This window comes from Neodiprion lecontei, chromosome 4, assembly GCF_021901455.1.
Source record: "Neodiprion lecontei isolate iyNeoLeco1 chromosome 4, iyNeoLeco1.1, whole genome shotgun sequence".
Taxonomy (NCBI): Eukaryota; Metazoa; Arthropoda; class Insecta; order Hymenoptera; family Diprionidae; genus Neodiprion; species Neodiprion lecontei.
In genome coordinates this window covers 18,894,469-18,909,322 of record NC_060263.1, presented here as the reverse complement: position 1 = coordinate 18,909,322, position 14,854 = coordinate 18,894,469, and the positions used below count along the sequence as shown (strand labels likewise).

The following is a 14,854-nucleotide window of genomic DNA, read 5'->3' as shown; positions in this document are numbered from 1 at the left end:
GCACTAATTGGTCTAGAAGTAAGGTATGGTTCGGAATTGAACATCTTCGAACACAGGAATTAGGGGCCAATTCTCGTTGCTCTCGACGTTCGGTTTTTCATCTCGCTTTGTCCCAGCTACAGATGTAATCTCGGTTCGAATCTAGTAGAACATCACTCAGGCTCGGCGGCAGCGCTCGAATAATCATCTCAATTAATTGTCGGTGCTAATTAAAGCTAAACTCTTCAAGTAATTAACAGCTGACCCTATCGCTCAACAAGATCCCACCGATCGAACAGCTTTTCGTATAACAAGGAAACCCCGCGTGCTGCACACGAACCTGGACACCTCAACTTACTCTTAAACTGCAAGATACTGTTTTCTAGGGGGGAAATCAGTGGTTCACACGTGAGCTAAAGTTATTTTTACAATTACACGGCGAGCAATTTGATTTACAGGCAAAGGGCAATCATTCGCACCTTTTCAAATTTCGTGTATCAAGTCAGAGGTTGTGTGTGTGTGTGAGTAACACCCAGAGTTCTCTCCGTGTATCCTTCGTTCTCGACAACGCGGAGGACGGGCATCGAGCATCTGATCGGACACCGAGATTCGAAGAAGGAACGAACATTTTTCAGATTTTACAGAACCTGGCCCGACACATGTAGACACGCCTAGCCAGTTTTATTGGAATTTGTAAGATATTCTCGAAAGGGAAAAGAGGGATTAACCCACCTCCATCTCATCCGAGTAAAGACATCAGTTAGAAACTTATCTCGAGTCGATGACAAAGTAATTATGGGCCTACTTAAATCTTATTCATCCAATTAATTATTCATACCACGGCGATCACGCGCTTATGCCGAAAATGAAACCTCGCAGAACTTGAAATCTGTTTCTTTCCAGTCTCCGTGTTACTTGTTTTGAAAACAATTTAGAAATAAGCACGAGATAGCAAAAAAAAAAAAAAAACGAATGTGCAAAAAATTCGCAGACCATCCTGTGACACGATCAGACTCATGACTAGAGACGTACAACGTCTGGGTATTTTTTTGTTAAAAATAAAGAAAAAGGACGATTGAATACATGAAATTATTCAAAGCCATTATCGACTTTCCGTTCCAACAAGCGATACATGCATACATGACTACATACACACTCACAGACAATTATGTTTGTTAACGAAGAAGTTAGCGGTGTCGGTAGGTACGGAAAATCAGAAATGCACCAAAGCAGAGGAGTCATAATCGTTTACTGGCGGGAGCATTGTCTGCATTGTTTAAGGGGAGGCCACACAAGCAATGCGTTATGCATACGGAATGTCAACGCCACACAACGCGAACCCTGCGAGTATACGCGGAATATCACGGTGAATGTCGAAGAATTTCTCATACCTATATCCACGGCTTCGGACCCGGCGGACTGATGCCCGATAGCGCGTCTGAAAAACCTTGACCGCCGGATCAGTAAGCGATTTTAGAGAAGGAAAGAAGTCACTTGAACTTTGAAACGAACGAGTGAAACGAAAACGATGGATATCTCCGTGAGCGCAGCAAACTTTGGGTTTGGAGAAATGGAGTCACCAGGTGCCTGGAGCCCGATTGGGATGGAGGAGGACTCTGTTAATCGTCGATTCAAGGGGTAATCGTTCCGTGCTCGTACTTCTGAAACGGTGCTTTCGTCGGGCGGAGAGACTCAATTATCCTCTAATTGATAGTCAAATGGCATAATATATCGTTGCGGACACGGTACTACGGTGTCACTCGGTGTGTATAAGCCTGTTTGACAGGAAACGATCGAGTCGATAGAATAACTTAGGCCAACAGGCACTCGTCATGCAGGCTATATAAGTTCTCTGTGAAATGAAAGAAAGGAAGGGGAGACTGGAGAGGAAACGAAACAATATCGCAAGCTCCATCACCAGGTGAAAAGACCATTTTACCTCGATAAAAAAACTGACCATGCTGTCAAAAGTACGAATGCAAAGAATACTGTAACCTCTACGCCGCTTCTATTTATACTCACGCTGGAAGTTGGGTCAAAAGGCGAGAAAGAACCCGAGCGTATCTCACGTTCATCGAATTTAATTCCATGGGATATACGTTGGCGTCTAAGGCTGACGGAAACGTTGGTTTGGCTTCTATGAGCGATTAACAACCCTCTAGGCGACGTCGTGTATCGGCGCAAAAATAAGAGCCCCAAACCGTGATCACCGGCTGTGAAGAGCACTTCCGGGAAACAGGCGGAAAAAGACTACGTCTTCCAAAGCGGGTCGTGGAATGATCCATATCGCGTCGTTGAATTTATTTGATAGCTTGACACAAAGGGTAGACGTGGTGCAAATGATCAAGACGAAGGGCGTTACGCTCAGTGCAAAGCGATGCTGCGTCTGGGCGTAGAGCGTAAAACATCATCATTCATCAGTCATTGCATCGGGATATTTTATAACCATCTTACGCACAGAGCATGGGGATGGATGGATAATGTATTAACTGTATTGTTTATGACGACCCTAACCTGAGCTGACAATGAGTTACTATGCATATATTTGTTTGATTAATAGACAGGTTCTAGGTAGGCGATGGGTGGTTTCAGGGTTTGGTCCCTCCTTCAACTCCTTCTAGTTAGTTACCTACTATGGATATAGTGTTAACGGTCTGGCCGTAACAGGACGCAAGAGATGAACGCTCTCCTACTCCGTGATTGATTCTCTACCACTATGCGGGGACGTACACCACGCGACCTGACCACCACGTTTTCACCACCTGAACAGCGCAGGGTCTGACACGATTCTGCATCCGGTACTGTTTCGAATGTGTCAATACTCCTTCAGGCACTTCGCTGTACGGTAAAAGTGTGAATTTTGATTAACAGAACTATTGTTCACCGCGAAATTATCACTGATTAGCCAGGCGGTAAAGAGCAGCTGATATTCCAAGCATACGATGACTTGGAGTGAATGTTTCCTTGAGCGTAAATCGAACGCAGCGTAGAAGAGTCGTCAAGGAAACAGGAGTCATCGGATAACACACTGTGCGTCTAACACGGATTGCGGTGATGGTAATTGTACCGCGGCAACTGATTACTGCCAGTAATACGAGAACTTATTATGGAACTCAATCCAGATACGCGGTATATTCCCGTGTAGCTAACGAAGCGGAGGAATCTGTGGATCATTTTTTGTCGGCAACGTTATATAGCACGGGAACACGGAGCTTGACAAAGTATTGACTTTCTCCACCTGCTTATACCCGTCCAACCCAGGCCATTCCGCGACGCGACGGTCTGCATCCAAAGGCTCCTGATTGCCGATACAAATCGAAAAACTGTGGAGCTTGTTTCTCAGTTTTGCAATCACTTTGATAGACATTGATCTATCGCTCGTTTTGATTATGAAATGACGCTCTACAAACGTAGATTATTCTTTTTTAAAATTTTTAGACTACGAAAGAATCCGTATTGTGAATGACCAGTTGGTGTCAATTTATTTTTTAAATCTGTGTGACGGTGGGTAATTCTAACAAAGAGAAAACTGCTTCACAGAAATCGATTTCACGCTTACACAGAAACAATACCGTTTCTAGATCCGTGCGGCATGGGTAAATCGTTTGATAACGGTCCGATCGGTTGGTCTCTTTCTGTTCTTTCGAGGCATTTGAATGCGTCTAGATGGGTCAGGTTAGGTTCGTGGATTCCGCGTATCTGTACGGGCGATTCAGCTCTGATTTGAGCAGTGAAAGTTTGCCTGTATGCGTTTTATGTAATTTTGCTTTCCGATCGCGTGTGGGATGGTAATATCCGACGGACGTTGACTGCTAATGAAGCCAGCGCCTCGCTGTCACCCGCTCAGAAATGTTTATAGACTTTACGTGAGTTCTGATCGCGACTCGACGAGCCACGTAAATAAACGATCCGAAATACTAGAAAAAAAAAGTAAATAAATAAATAAATAAACGAGTTAATACATAGAAAAAAATTACGATCGTGATCACACTTATTTTTCTTCCCTTTCCGAATGAATCACCACAAGCCGTGACGGTAACGTCTCGTCGACGTATCAACCATCTCCTAGGTAAAAAAATCACCCTTGTCAGGATCGAGGAGCACTTTTCGGTGGTTAAAAATAATTTGTTGAATATAAGAACATTAACCCTTGTCCATAAACCTTCCCGCGGACGAGAGTTAGCCGTGGCGAAGCCATAGAGAGGTCCGGATGATCCATAAATAATGCATGCTCACCGTTGCAGCGTATGTGTGTCTTTGACCTGTAATTTCATTGCGAAGGCGTTGGTTTAGACTTTGGCGCCTCCGCCCACAGGTTCAAACATCGAACGAATGAGCAGGCTGCACCAAGGATCGACTCTGCTCGTCCGGCCAGATGATAGCTGGTGTCGAGCGTGAGCTAGAGGCTTGTTGCACGCACCAACACGCACTCCAGGCACTTTAGGAGGACGGGAGGTGTGTGGGTCTGGAAACGATCGGGCACGGTGCACGGAACATCGTGTCGGGTATATTGTCAGTACTATCACGAAAAACAATCACGCCATTGTTGCCGGCCACGTATAATTAACGATATTATCTCTTGGAATTATTAATTTACAACCGATCGGCGCACGGTGCCATGCAATAGGATGGATGCACCCTGGGCACTCCGCTGCATCAGCATCTCCCTCTTTCTTTCACCCACTCACACTGGCACACCCGATGTGAGAGAGGATGCATCCTCGTCAATGTTTTTTTACATCTTCCTTTTGTCGTTAAAAGGAGTTTATGCTACAGGAGTGACACGCCACTTCGTGCGCCCTGAACATGCTATTGTTTCCTCGACTCACCAGGGTTGAAGACACGTTACAGTAATAGTCCAATGGCATTATCTGTTGTAAAAGTGCCGCTTAGAGTTGAAGCTCGGTGGAGAAATTAAAGTCGCAGCGGCTGCCTAATATCAATGCTCGATTCTGAGCTCCGGTTAATAAATTCGCTGATGAGTGACCAATCGGCACATCATCGTCGAGAATCGACGGAGTCGGCTGAGGGGTCAAGATAGGATAACGGCTGTACGGGTGGCTTCTGTAACATTCTCATCAGGCATCATCGGTGGTAATAAAACTTAAACATGCCTAAGTGTCTGGACGTGTGTGTTTCAATTCTGCCCAGATTGTTTGTATGCGCATAACGATTCGATGGTGAATCGTCGACGGTTTTGTGATGGGGGTATATGATGTAAGATCTCTGTCTACAAGTTTATGGAGTCATGCCGTATACCTTTACCGTACGAAATATTATCGCTAGCCACCTGAAATGGATATTTGTAATGCGGTTGGATGTGTGGCTCTGTTGTTAATGGACCTCACACCGCCATAATACGCTTTCGGACGGTAATCAACCGTTTTGTGCCACTTCGGTGTCCGAGGCCAAGTACCTGCGCCTCCTCTTCAAACGAAGAAGAATCCACGCAGAATGGCACTTACATTCTTGTTATTACCAAGTCGTCTTTGCTTCTTCCATGTACCCAAATTACCCGTGGGTATCTATAAACATACGAGGAACAATTGAAGGGCACGTGCCAACTACCGCGATCAATTGTTCACTCCGGCACATCAGCTACCACAACGAATACTAAACGTTTTTGTTAAAAATTCCGGGGTTTCTAGTCTTTTCACAAGAAAAAATAACGAGGAAAAGAAACACCGCCTGTGCTACGTAGAAAACGTCAAGTTTATTCACTTTGGGCACGTATTCGTAATTCACGTCAGGATTTCTCTATTTTTTGTTCCATCTCTCTCTTTTGTTTTAGTTTATAGTTTTGAGAAATGTGTATTATAATTGAGAAACAGAGGACAGCGATGTGTTTTGAAACTCTTGTTCGACCGCGGACACAAAGGGGAAAAACGAAACGAGGTCTGTTTTGTTCCGCGAAATTTACGGGGCTGAAGGTTTGTGGAAAATGCTCGTGGAACGGGCGTTCTAATCTGAAATTTTCCCGAGCGTTTCTGGTTAGTGAATGATAATGAAGCCTGTCAGGATCTAGCATGGAGGGTAATTTTGAGAGTCAACCTGGTGGAAAATCGCAGCGGGGGTTCGGAGCCTGCGAACAAAAAGGTGCTGCGGAGAGGCTGAAGTTATAAGAAGAAGAGGGGTAAGAGAAAAACGGAATAAGAAAGAAAAGGGAAAAAAGAATCTGAAAATGAAATCTACATTGGAAGTCCGTTGTCCCGTGGCTAATCCAGCTTCTCCCGGACTCTTAACTTCAGAAGTCAAACCGCATATATTTTTCTCCACTCACATTGGGCACAAGGCATAACAACCATTGTCGGAATTTAACGCGATCATTCGTATATCCCAACGCTGACCGCTTTTCCCAGATCCATATATACCGTTGCAAGATCTCGCCGATATGAACAGGGGGAAGATAAATATTTTGAGAATCCATTGTGCCCCTGTTTTGCCAGCGGCCAAACCGCAGATGCGTCCGAGCGCCGTCACTGTGCCGACTGGTTATTATTCCACTATTATAGTCCATGCATGGTGGAAACTGCTTCTCTTCTGTTCGCTTTATTGTCAGCTTTAACGTTGCCGCTCGCACAAACGCCATTCTCTTCCACATCCGCGGATACCGTACGTATAATCAATTGAAACGTCATCTTCAGGTGCCGAAGCGCATCGAGCGGAGATCCTCAGCGGAAGCGACCCTTCGTACCGTTTTTTTAGGACCTGCTGGCTCTTGAACAGGATACAAAGTAGATCCCGGGGATCGTCACTCGATACTTGGTCTTTAGATCCGCTTAATTAGGTGCCCATGGAATATCCAAAGAACTGTGAACGAAGTCAAACGCGCAGTCCGTGTATGGAGCTTTTTAAACCTCCGTGGTTGAACCGATACTGCTTTTTTCATCTCTATAATAGCTCGACGATTCTCCTCGTCTACAGTTCGATAATTACTATCTTATCGTATTTTGATCGTGACTAACTCAGCGTTGAAACTTTGACGATTGCCTGCATATCAATCAGTCCACCGGTCAATTAACCTCCTCATTTTATTTCCACCCACGATTCAGACGGACTTATAGCTCACCGTTTAGCTGGCTGTTAGCAGCCATGAGACAGCTTGTGTGTTTTAACAGTGGTTTGGCAGATGTGACGAAGGAAACCGGCGTGGCTACGAGGCGAGGTTTCGAACCCTGCTAGAGCTGGAGGACGGATGTTTGACGAGGGATTGGTTACCATTTTGCTAAGACCTGGTGGTCCATGCCACTCTCGAACCAACTGATGCGATACGACAAGTCACCGATACGCTCATCTTATACATCGACCACAGTTTTGTAAAGCTTAGCTTACCGATTTGACCGTAGAGAAATAAGGAAACAGAGACAAAAAAAAAAAAAAAACACAATCAACGGATGCTGAGCGCGGGGAAGAACGGTAAAAGGAAATAGCCAGCCAACAACGTGTAATGTATCATATCATCCTTTTTACATATAATTTATACCGTTGATGAGAACACTTTGTAGGTACTATACCTGTACATATCGGTGTGTTATGGATATTACAAAGGTACATACATATTACGCAAGAACAGGGTATAGTCTTACACACGTATACCCATATATCAATTTCTATCAACGTCAAACTCATGTCCACTGAGAAGATTTAATCACTACTGAACTGAGTCTGAAAATCAAAAACAAGTTCACCTGATATCATTGCTGCAGCTTGCAGTATACGTTCTTTTCCCTCTCCTTTTCTGAATGTCCTCTGCATCACTTCATTTCTACTGATTCAGCCATTACAGTCAGTCTGAAGAACTTTTCTGAAAGTGATTTTTCTTTTTTTTGTACAACGAATGAACTATAATCATTGATGGCAGGTCATCAAGGATCAACTTGGAACCTTATCACAGGATCTTAAAGGTACATCGACAAAAATATCCATGAGTATTAGAGCAAACCCGTCGAATACCAACACAGGCATGTGATACACCGTCGAATTGCTCAATCGGTAACGTAAGAAAGAACGTGGCATCTTGTAAACGGTTTCAAAGTAGCGAACGTGACTTTGCGACAGGCAAGCGACACGCTGTGTTGAAAACGCTGGAGGACAGTATGGAGGAACGGCTCTGAAACGCGTGGAGTAAAATTTAAATTTCTTTGAATCTCGGTCAACGCCTAAACTTGACGGCTTAAACCGATCGGTGACAATAGTGCCGATAGAATGTGTATTAGGATGAATCGGATGGGTGGCTCTGAGGTTTTTTTTTATCCATTGCTCCTTTTTCTCTTATCGAACGTGCCTAAAAGCGAACATACGCCTGAAATTTCGGATTCAGAGCTAGTCTCTCTGTACCAAGTATGTAAACAAGAACTTGCCAACGTGATCGAAATCGACAATCAAGCTCTGCACTCCTCCGTCCCTCGATTCCTCAACTATATAACATGTGTACACACTCATCGTTCGAAAGTACGTTTAAACGGTTTCGTAGAATAATGAACAACGGGCCAACATTGTTCAACTCGGCTCGCAAGCCGCAACGCTGCCACGTATTATACTGGTATACACTCGTAGAAGAAACTTTAATGACGACGGCCTTGTTGTGGCGCATGAAAATATACGGTTTCAGATTATAAAAGTCAACCGTATTTACTCCCGACAATTGGGCAAAAAACGTTTTTTACCACTGTAATTATAGACGGTCGATAGAAACAAACACGCAAACGAACACTAAACGGTCTGTGAACATGTTGGAGGACAACTATTGCGGAGTATTATAGCGTTCATTTAACGGCGATGGCATGATGGTTGAATCATTACCAAGCACAATGGATTTCGAATGATGATGAGGGAACGTGGTTGTGATAAGTTGAGGAAATGTGTTAATTACTCTCGATATACCGATATTTTATGCTAACGAGTGTGAAATCACACCTGTAATCTTTTTCGTCAGTCAATTACAGCTGTAAATTAAGTTACATCGAGTTCATTACCGTAGATTTCAACTACCGATGAGATATACTCGCAGACTTACTCACTCTAAGGCGATTCCTTTACCGACTATACTCGTCATGCAACACTCGAACTGCCCCGAAGGCGACAAAAAGGAGGAGAAGAAAGAAGGAAAAAGAGAAATAAAAAAACAACCCCATGGAAGAAGAGACGCTAACCGCCATAAAATTGGCAATGAATGACCAAGTTGTTATACGGACACTAAGGAAATGCCGAAATCCATTGTGTCGCGGCTGCCAAGCCCTAGAAGAGCGTATCCCGTCAAGAATCGGTTGCGAAGAATGAAATCCTCTCGTAAAAGTATAAAGCAAACGCTGACGCGCCCTATGTATACCTATACGATATTGTATGCCACTCGACTTTGCGCCTTGTACACCCGGATTTTGAATACAGTATCGAGAAAAAGAAAGACGAAGAGATCGGAAAAAAAACCAGAAAAAAAATATGAGAGAAGAAAAATGTAACGTAGCGTTACGCACGGTAAATCATCGCTCATAAATTGTATACCCTGTGCGGAATAATGCGGCAAATTTATTTCTATGTCCGAAGCCTGATGATCACGCATATAATTATTATGCAATTGGATATAAAACGTTTAATATTTTTCACAACAACATTTGACAAGCGTAATTTTATTAATCGCGATATGATGCTTACACGTTTGTCTGTAAATGAACACGGTAAAAAGAATTAGAATCTCTCACTGAAATATCTGATATTTTATCGAATTACCGGAATTAAATCATCGTTGATTCGGCGCTCAGCCTCAAGATGGAACTGACGCTGAGCATTCCCGCGATGAAAAAAGTTGTCGACTGTATCTAATAATCTCTGTGAACTGAGCACATGAGAATCGAAACAAATTTTACCCGGTAGTTTTTATTAGAATTAGTTATTTTTGCGTAACTTCAACGCTAAGTCGCTAGAATTACCTAAATTTCACGTGAATAATTGTCACTTTTTAACCAAGTTTGAGTTAAACTTGAACTCCGCACCAACTGACATTGTCATACACTAAAAGTAGAATTACAGCTTCATCTTACTCAACTTAAGTCAGAGATTGATTTTCTCTAATATACTATGATTACCGAAATGTCACAACATCAGGGAAAATTTTTACACACAACTACCAAATATTCTGATACACAGTTGAAAATTAGCATATTTTACCCGAACAGTTACTCAAACAGAAAGGAGAAAAAAAAAAAAAAACGGACGATGAGGTAATATCATCACGGTATTTTTGTTACTTGTGTAATTTGATACACGCTATTGTGTTATTTCTGCTAGCTAATGCTCATACCCAGAAAAAGGAGACGATCATTGTCAGATTGTAAAAATTGTACTTACGAGAAATGTTGGTAAAAAAAAAAAACAAATCCATGTGAAAAAAAGAACGATTATAATAATTATGTGTGATTTATTTCCAGGTAGTAAATTTGAGTAATTGGCAAATTTAGGTAGCCGATTCGACGCGGTTTGTCACAAGCTGCTACCTGGGCCAGTTCGAAGAATGTGTGTTGGGTACGCGTGTATGAGTTATTGAAAACGAATGGTATATTCAAAAAAAAAAAAAATAAATAAATAAATAAAAACAAAATATATATATATCCTGCCAGTGAGCGTGATAATTCATTGCAAAGCAAAAGCACACGCGTGATTATTAACGCAATTTAAAATTCGTTGATAGGTAAGTATTTGAGAAGCGTTTTATATCTATACCGTACGACGATGCATTCGTTCACTGATTACTTGATCACGCTTATCCGGCTGCATGACCATAATATCTACATCGGCGATAATATATAATATCACCATCCTATACAGCGACTGTTTAATAGCCAAGATTTAGTGGGATACCTCGTTACGTAACAGCCAGAGCGGTTCAACGAAACGGATTCGTTTCTAACGACATCGTTTCGGTCACTAACGACTCTTTTATTAGGTAGACTGAGTCAGGCCTCGAGTGCTGCCGCCTGAAAACCACCCGGAACACCGGCAGCAGCGCCCCAACAGTCCGGCCCGTTTAGGAACTCCTGTGTAACGACTTATTCCTATTTTAATACGCAGACACCCCAGCGCCATTGTTTACCTTACCACCCCCGGTTTCACCCCTTGAGTCAATCCTCATCTTTCAAACTGAAAGATCTCGGCACTGGAAATTATTTTTAACGTCCGGTGTCGAACGCGTATCGACTATCTAAGTTTTTCAGTAAACAATGTTTCAAATCAAAGCAAGGAAGAAATAAGCAATAAAAAAATTAATTAAATCAATAAAAAGAGTAAATCTTAGTTTTTTGGAAGACAATCTTCCATTCTCAATCCTCAAATTCCACAGTCGTGCTGATCGGATTTCAGATTTTCCAACAATTGTAACTACCGTGTAATGAATATTAATGCAGCTGTAGGATGTTTTCTGGATTAAGAATCAAGTAAGTTGAGTGTAATCAACAATGGTTAATAATGAAAAAAAAAACTTGTTAAAATGGCGTTTTGGCTGCTGGACATACGAATTATTGACAGTGTGGAGTTCTGAGGGTTGACGAATGAAGAATGACTAAATGAAATCAGTCCTGAATAACAAATTTCGGAAAATTATGAATGCATCAAATAGGCTGCTCTGATCAACTTGTGAAACAAACGTATTTTCAAGGATCGAAACCTGACCTGTCGCCGTCTAGTGTACATAAATAAGATTAAAAGGAATTACTGGTACAAAACAGTCTCGACATTGAGTGTAATAATCCGACTGGCTGTGGAGAGAAGTAAGGAATGCGTGTGTCGGGATTTTTTGGAATGCCAGACGAACTGGCGAGTAACATGGGCATACCTATTCCCGAACATGGTACGAGGCTGCATCGTGCGTAGCTGAGGAAATGAAACTATATACCATAAACGCCGTTTATAACCCGTGCACGGGTATAATATTCACCGACGTCGAGGCCACTAAAAGGTTAACGTTTTATAGGTTATAACTCATTTGGGAATTAGGCTGTTTAACAAAGGGTTTTACCTCTCGATAACCATCGCAAGAAACCCGCTCAAGGAGTACCTCAAAAAGTGAAAAACCTCGTATCAAGTCCACCATGCTTGCCCTTCACCTTCCTCCGCGTGACGACGCAGTTATGGTCCAGTTTCGGAATCAAGAGGACGAGATCTCCAAAGTCAATATACGTATACTATTGTCAAAAATTGTCACATGGCACTTTCGTTATTGGCACAAAATTCGGAAAACCGTTATTAAGCAGAATATGCATTCATTTTTCCAACTTATCTGCTTCGAATTTATTCTGAAGTTGCGCAATACCTAACACACAGAGAATGGTTTTTGAACTCTACCAAATAAGCCGATCAAATATGGCGAATCAAACATTCTTTGAATTAACGTAAAAGTAGCTAGAACAGAGATGCTTTCTTTGGGTTCATGATTGACTGAAAACCCCATTTTTCTCTATCGTTAGAAAAGAATCTAGACATTGCAATGGTTCGTTTTCAAATAGGAGATCCAAATTTCTTTTTCACACTGAGTTTGAAATCACATTCATCACATCTGAAAGTTTCTGCCTAAAAAAACTAATAACGAATTTTTTTACGATTTCAAACTGAATGGAAGAGGAGGGCGAGAAATCATTCCTATCCATTTTGGTGCATAAGTACTGACGGAAAATATGTTTTACATTGATTTTTCCAAAAATGTATACCTTGGGAGAGTAAATGTGTTGAAGAGTTCAAACAATTAGTGCCGAAAACACATTCCAATGCTTGGATTCGATTTTAAGCTTTATTTATAATCCAAAACCAAAGAAGATACGAACATCAAAATGCATCTATAGGGACTTTTTACCAAATCTGTCGAAAACGTCTGCAGCTTCATTTCCAAAAACTTTTGGAACACCGTGAACAACTGTAGACAATTTCAAACAGTTCTGAAGTGGTTTTAAACGGTTTCAAGCGGTTTAAAAGTAATTCTAATCTGTTCTTCAGGATTCCAACCATTTTCAGGGAGTTCTAATCTCATTTCTAAATGGTTTCAAGTGATTCCAAGCATTTTCAAAATTAATATAACATTCTTAAGTGGTTTGAAGTGATTTGAACATAATTCTAAATGGTTTTAACCTAGATTAAAGGAGTTTCAAATGATTACAAAGTGATTGCAAGCGGGTGAAAACAGTTTAAATATAGTTGCAAAGGGTTTCAAACTGATTTCATGGAATTCAGATGCTTTTAAAGTAAGTTAGTGTTTTCAAAATGATTACAAACGGTCTCAAACGACTTCCAATTAGTTTTGATCGATTCATGAGTGATTTCAGGCGACTTCACCGATTTCTAAGCATCTGTAATCAATACTGCTTTACGATTCCAACGAATGAATAGCCTTTCAGCTCTCCTTTGGTTCAGCTCAAGAATGCAAGGTGATAAGCGAAATCTGTGCGCAATTTGATCGAACACGAAAATTAATCTTCGAAGCGCGCTGCGAAGAAGCCGCGAGATGCGGCGCGACAATAATCTATGGAGTTCCAATCTGATGGGGAATCTGGCGTGGCACCCCGCCGAGTAAAGGAGGCTTTATTAGCCGTCAATTGTTTGTTCAACATTCCCGAAAAAAAAGAATCCCCGTAAAAGTAGCCTTCGAAGATTTACTGCCTCTGCCGCGCGATGCTGCGGTCAGGCTGCTCTGCCCTCCCATTTCCTCCGCTTACAATCCGGCTCCAAACTCTAAACTCCTTCGTCCACGGCGGCGGCTGAATATCTCTCACAAAATTCTACGAATATCCTGAGATAAAAACTTTTACACCCTGAATTACCAAACAAGAAAAAAAAAAAGACTTTTCGCAAGTTTTTTTTTCGCCTGCTTCATAATTTGTGCTTTTTGTGTCACGTTGGATTATATTGAATACTCGATTCTCCAACATGACACTGCGTTGATATTAATCATGATCGATAAATGGCAATATTCAATTTACTACCGAAAGAAAAGAGAAAATCCGTATCAACGACTCTGTAGAAAACAGTGCTCTTAACAAAATGAGCCATTGTAGAGTGAAATCGAACGAATCTAATAGATTCTCAAGCGTTTGATAACGATTTCAAACGAAGAATCTATAACTCGGTTCTTGTCCACAAATTGAATATTTCCTAGTTTTGTATTTTCAAATAGATACTTGTAGATTATTGGTATGATAATTCGATGAATGTACTGTATCGTAATCAAATGAATAAAGATTATCCATTTTTGATCATTCAAACTCCGTAAACAAATCTAAAAATAAATTAAGAATAATTTTAAAATCCATTTTATTCATTTTCAGTCTTCAATTCAGCTTCTCAAGGCGTGACAATTCACTGTTTCGACTCTACGAAATACAGATCGCGTAAATTCGCGTTGCTGCGAGATGCTAACAATAATATATCGAAACAATCAGCGATTCGATACACAATCTACTCAGAGAAATCAAATACCTCGATTCGTTCATTTCTACAATGAGTCAAATAATATTAGGCAGAACAATCAGTTGCGGTTTTGACGCGCAAATCGAAACGTATCATATCGTGAGTTGGTACACATATAATGTAATTAATGCTTCTCGTATCGCGTTTCTCGATCGGGTTATCTCGTAATTATTTTTTGTCGTCATCATGCGTACCTACGACGTTGTGACACTGAAAATATAAAGACGCTTACAAACAGTATGTTTAATACTATTTTCCCGCGATTATCTCTACTCCAAAAAAATGTGAGCATTGCGATTTTTTGACAAATTAACATTTAAAAAAGTTTCGTATCCTCGTCGTTTTTAATTTATAAGTAGATTCAAAAATGTCACTTCGTGAATGAATAAGAAAATTATTATGCCAAAGAAACGTCTTATGAGAAAAAAAT

At 41.3% G+C, this 14,854-nt stretch overlaps 1 protein-coding gene across 1 annotated transcript in view; it reads right to left on the bottom strand.

Annotated features, from left to right (window-relative positions):
• Nucleotides 1–14,854, bottom strand: part of LOC124294122 — a 172,802-nt gene that overhangs the window by 84,178 nt on the left and 73,770 nt on the right. The window lies entirely within an intron of this gene.